Raw genomic sequence first — 5,000 nt, 5'->3', positions numbered from 1 at the left:
TAAAGTTGGTCCAGATTTTAGAATTTATGATTCCTCGAATAGATCAAGCCATGTTTGCAAGAGGAAAGCACAAGTGATTGTTCGAGGTCTCTCTTTTACATTTTGTTTTATTCAGGCCAGGCAAGCACAAAAAACTTTTTTTTTTTTTTTAATACTGTTAGGCTTTTTTTTTTTTTTTTTTTTTTCTTTCTTTTTGATTTTTGATTTTTTATATCTATATAGTGTGTAAAAAAAAGCAAAAAAAAAATAAATAAAAGATAAATTGTGTATAATTACATGAGCAAGCCAAATAAGCAGGATCAAAGGGGGAGGAGCCCAGCCTGCGAGAAGGGAAAAATAGTGTGTTATAGAGCCGAGGGAGAAATGCGGTTGTGAGCGCTGTTGATGTAATAAGGTCTTTGTTGAATGAGAATGGTTTTCGCAAGCCTATGGATTTTGATATTATCTATAAATGGTATGTTGGGGGAGTTCACATGTAATGGTATGCTGGTATGCTTACTACCAAGCATCAGCAGGATTGTACAGATTTATTTCTCAGTAATGCGTTCTTGTTTTAGATAGAGGAAAGAAGAAGAGTGTGTGAAAGAGAAAGAGGTAGAGAGTAAGAGAGAGAGTGAGAGAGAGAGAGAGAGAGAGTGAATACGTTTACACGAAAAGCATTATATTACGTTTGTATTCAGAGTGTATTTTTTCAGACTTCAGGCTACTTCAGCTTGTCAAGGACCTTGTAGCTTGCCTTGTGGTAAAGAGTATGGATTCAGTAGTGGGGGGGAGGGAGAGGGAGGGGGCAACTTGATACTTGTCTTCATTGTTCTGAGAGCCGATTGCATTTTTGAAACATTTATCTTTCCATCAGTGGTTGCGAGGCTGTGGGGAGTGATTTAGTTTGTGGATATTTTTTTACGTAATTTTTGTTTTCTCAATCTTTTGCATTCTGTGGTTGATATTATTATTATTATGGACATAACAATTATAATTAATATTATTGCAACTAATAATATTTTTACTAGCATTATTATTATTATTATTATTATTATGAGTATTGCTATATTATATTATTATTTTTCATAGTAACATTCATTACCTGTTATCATTCACTGTAATTTGATCAATAGAGCTCTGTTTGGGTGTAATTACTTTGATAAACAGAAAACATTGGGTTACAAGATTGTTTAAGAGTAAGGAGGAGGAGGAGGAGTCAGTCAGTCCGTTGAGACCAAATATTTTCCTGTTTTGGAAAAAGGGGAAAATTGGTTGGTGACTTTTTCTTCTTCTTCTTCTTCTTTTTCTTTCCTTTCTTTTTCTTTTTTTCTGTGTACTGACAATTTGCTAATATGTACTTTTTGGTTTATTATTATTATTATTTATCTTAATAGGTCAGATTAAAAGAGTTTGGGGTTTGTAATGAATAGCTGAAGGTTGATGGTGTTATGATTCAAAAGCAAAATTTATGGCATTGAGTGAAAGTTTGCTTCACAGAAAATGTTTTGAATGGATAGATATAGCCCCCTCTCTTGTCTTTATATATGTTTTTATTTTTTATTATTACTTTTTTTTCGTTTCATCTCCCTTCAGTTTTATTACTTTTTTACTTACTTTTTTTCTACAATGTTCTTTTTCTATCCCTCATTGTGTTCTCTTTTTATGTCTGTCTATGTACATCAGTGATGATTCTACATCTAAAACTGCAAATAACACAATGTATAGTGGGTAGTTTTATGTAATAGGTAATTAATGGGATGAGTTCCGATTTTTCCAAGAACTGTTATCATGGTCTTGTCTGCGAGTTCTTGCAACTTAAGTACGCACCCTCATGATTGACATTTTTACCAAGCACATTAAACTGACACAGTGTTTCAGCTATGTACACGCTCTCTCCCTCATATTATTCAACCATGGTATTAATCAGTACATAGTGGTTCCTTATACCTCATAACTACACCACATTTTGAGAGTGATGTGGTTGTCATTTATACTGATGCGACCTGTGGTCCATATTGATTGTGAGAACCAGTTTTAAGGTTAACGTTCATTTGGATAAGGTGCAGAGGAGGAAGGCCAATGGCGCATAGAGTCTCGAATGTACATATTAGATAGGAAGACATTGAAGTTGCTGGCGAGCTGGCTGAGGATCGCTGAGTATTTACTTTTTTGAGATTTGTAATGTCCATCTTCAGCCACCTCGAGATGCCTCCTTATGCGAAGTTTGCACTTGATTTGTTTGCTTTTCTTGTAGCCCCTAATGGAAAGGTTGAGAATGCTGAATGTTTTTTTTGCTCCTTGTCTTTGCTAGATTTCACTAAATTGTTCATTGCAATAACCTTAAGAATGTGACTGTAATGACTACCAGAATTTTTTTCCCCTTTGTCTCTGTCATCTTTTTTTTTTTAATCAGTCCTTTTATAAACATATTCTGCTTCCTCTTCTCTTCCTTATGAATTTATGGCTTCCATATAGGGATGACTTTCATCAGGGTTGAAAATCTTCAGGGTTGTCCCAAGAAATCAAAAAGGAGTTTCTCGAGGGATTGCTCCACTGAACAACGCGCAAATGAGTGTGCATTTTAAGCCACTTCGAAGCACCCTCTATTTTTTAACAGACATTTAATGGTTCAAGGCATGAGTGAACATGAGCTTTGGTTTTACTCTTTTCAAAGTATTTTTAAGATACTTTTCGTATGGATCTTTTCACTTTTTTTTGGGTGGTTTCATACACTAAGAATGAAAGTTGATGCTTCCAAAAAGAGTAAAGAAGAGAGACTGTTCCCTTCATATTAGGATATGGATAATCAGATCCCTTAAAAGCCTGAGTGATAATTCAAAGGTTTCAGAACCCAAAAGCATTTCAGTCCAGACTGGAATTTAGGGTGGTGTGAGGTCTAGATGGCTCAGCTCCTGTGAGCCTTTTTTTTTATTATTATTATTCTAAAGTAATGTAGTTTATCCAGCTGGTTTCAATATTACAGTATTATCATGATACCAAATTGGTTATATGATAGAAGAAAAGCCACACATTACAAGGATCACCTGGAAGGGTGTTGACAATTGTAATTGTGACTTGCAAAGTTAGCTAAACAATCTCCTGGTGCAAGAGATCTATCCACTGTCACTCAGGCAGAAACTCGCATTCGTCCACAGAAACCCTGCTGATTTCACTGAAAAAGGCCCTGTCATTGCTACCTGAATCAAGTCCCCCTCCCCCCCCCTCATTGTCACTATAGTAAACCCCTCCCTCCCCCCTTCCCTCTTCCCATCATCATGAAGTGTAATCCTATCATCGTCATTCGCAGTTCTGTCGTGAAAGACCGGATTCAGTAGCTAGAGTGAGAAAGCGCACGAGAGGATGTACGATTTTAGTGTGTCTAAAGCTGTGAAATGCTCAATTCTTGTAATTTTATCTCAAATTGTTCCATCCTTTTATTATTTTGCAAGTTTGTGTGTGGGCTCGTGTGCCCCTGTACACTTTTATGTATGTATGTTTGCATGTTTTTCTTTTTCTTTCTTTTTTTTTTTTTTACAAGTTTGCAAGACTTGAATTTGAATGTATTTTTATTTGTATTAAACTATGAAATCTTTATTTGAAATAGGTACATGTGCTTTTACCAGAGATAACCTTTTTTTTTTACACTTTTATTATATTTTTCTCTCCTATTATTTGTGTTCACAACACACCTCTATGAGTGTATGTCAACACTTAATACCCTCACAAGCTGGATATAATGTTGGTGTGTCGCATAAAGAATAAAACGCAGAATACCAAAATAAAAAAAAAGGTTTAGGTTTACTCAGCATGTTACATCTGGTGATTGTGTAAAAATCCTGTTATTTTTTTTTTTATATTTCAACATCTGGGCTTTTTGTATATTTTTTTAATGTCTGAAGAATCTTGTATAATGCTAGAAAATTTAGGATATTAGTATATTGGAAAAGATTTTTTTTTTTTCTTCTTTTTTTTTTTACGACGGTAAATAAACATGTCAATTTCAGTTGGAAGGAAGGCCAATTTCTTTTTATTTGTTTGTTTATTATAATTATTATGAGCACAAAGGTAGCTTATTTCTTCTGTGTCCACCTCATTTTCATTCTCTTTACGTCATCTTTTTTCTGTTCTACTTTGCGCTTCTTTCATTCCCTTTTTCACTTCTGCCTCTGCATCCTTTTTCTTTTCTTCTTCATTCTTCCTTCTCTCTGTGCTGCCTAGTGTGCACTGAAGAATTATTAGAAATTCCCTTTTTATATATGTATATGTATATATATATATATATATATATATATATATATATATATATATATATATATATAATGTTATATGTATTATTTATATAAATAGAGGAAAACACAAAAGAAAAGTTTTTAACAATTTTCTTTGCTGGTTTTATGAATGAACCATGGTATTAATAGATAAATTATGTAATTAGATTTTTGACCGACAGACTTCCAGATATCATATGATGGTTGACATTTATGTATTTTAACATGAGCATTATTAAATATTAATATACTAATCTTATTGTTTTCTTTTTTATTTTTTTAGTATTATATACTTACATTTTTTTAAATATGCATAAAAGACACTCAAACTCATGCATAGATGTATATGTACACATGCACACACACACACACACACACACACACACACACACACACACACACACACACACACACACACACACACACACAAATGTGAACAAACTAATAATGAAATATATCTGCATTTGTGTGAACCTTCCACAAGGTTTTCTTAAGAAGAGGAAAAAAGAAAAAAAAATATAGGTACTCACTGCTATGTAGTCTCGTATATAAATTATTATAGTAGCCTGTTCATGATCAGTGTTTCAACATGTATGGATTGTGTACATTAACTTATCCTTAACGAGTGTTTTGCTAACATGAATCTCTTTTAGTGTTTTCTTATATAATTATTTTCATTTTGTCTGAGAGAAAAGGAAACCTTTAATTTGAACGAACTTTGTGTGTGTGTGTGTCTGTGTGCATGTATGT

General features: G+C 33.4%; 1 protein-coding gene across 3 annotated transcripts in view; it reads left to right on the top strand.

Moving 5' to 3' along the window:
• Positions 1 to 4,504, top strand: part of LOC119578985 (growth factor receptor-bound protein 2) — a 40,031-nt gene extending 35,527 nt beyond the window's left edge. For all 3 annotated transcript variants that reach the window (XM_037926678.1, XM_037926676.1, XM_037926677.1), the window contains one exon: positions 1 to 4,504. This exon is cut by the window's left edge and continues 1,049 nt beyond it. The gene's annotated coding sequence lies outside the window, so the exon portion shown is untranslated.
• The last annotated feature ends 496 nt before the right edge of the window (positions 4,505 to 5,000 follow it).

Source organism: Penaeus monodon, chromosome 11 (genome assembly GCF_015228065.2).
Source record: "Penaeus monodon isolate SGIC_2016 chromosome 11, NSTDA_Pmon_1, whole genome shotgun sequence".
In the NCBI taxonomy this organism is placed as follows: Eukaryota; Metazoa; Arthropoda; class Malacostraca; order Decapoda; family Penaeidae; genus Penaeus; species Penaeus monodon.
The sequence above is the reverse complement of the archived record's forward strand: the minus strand, read 5'-3'. Positions and strand labels throughout refer to the sequence as shown.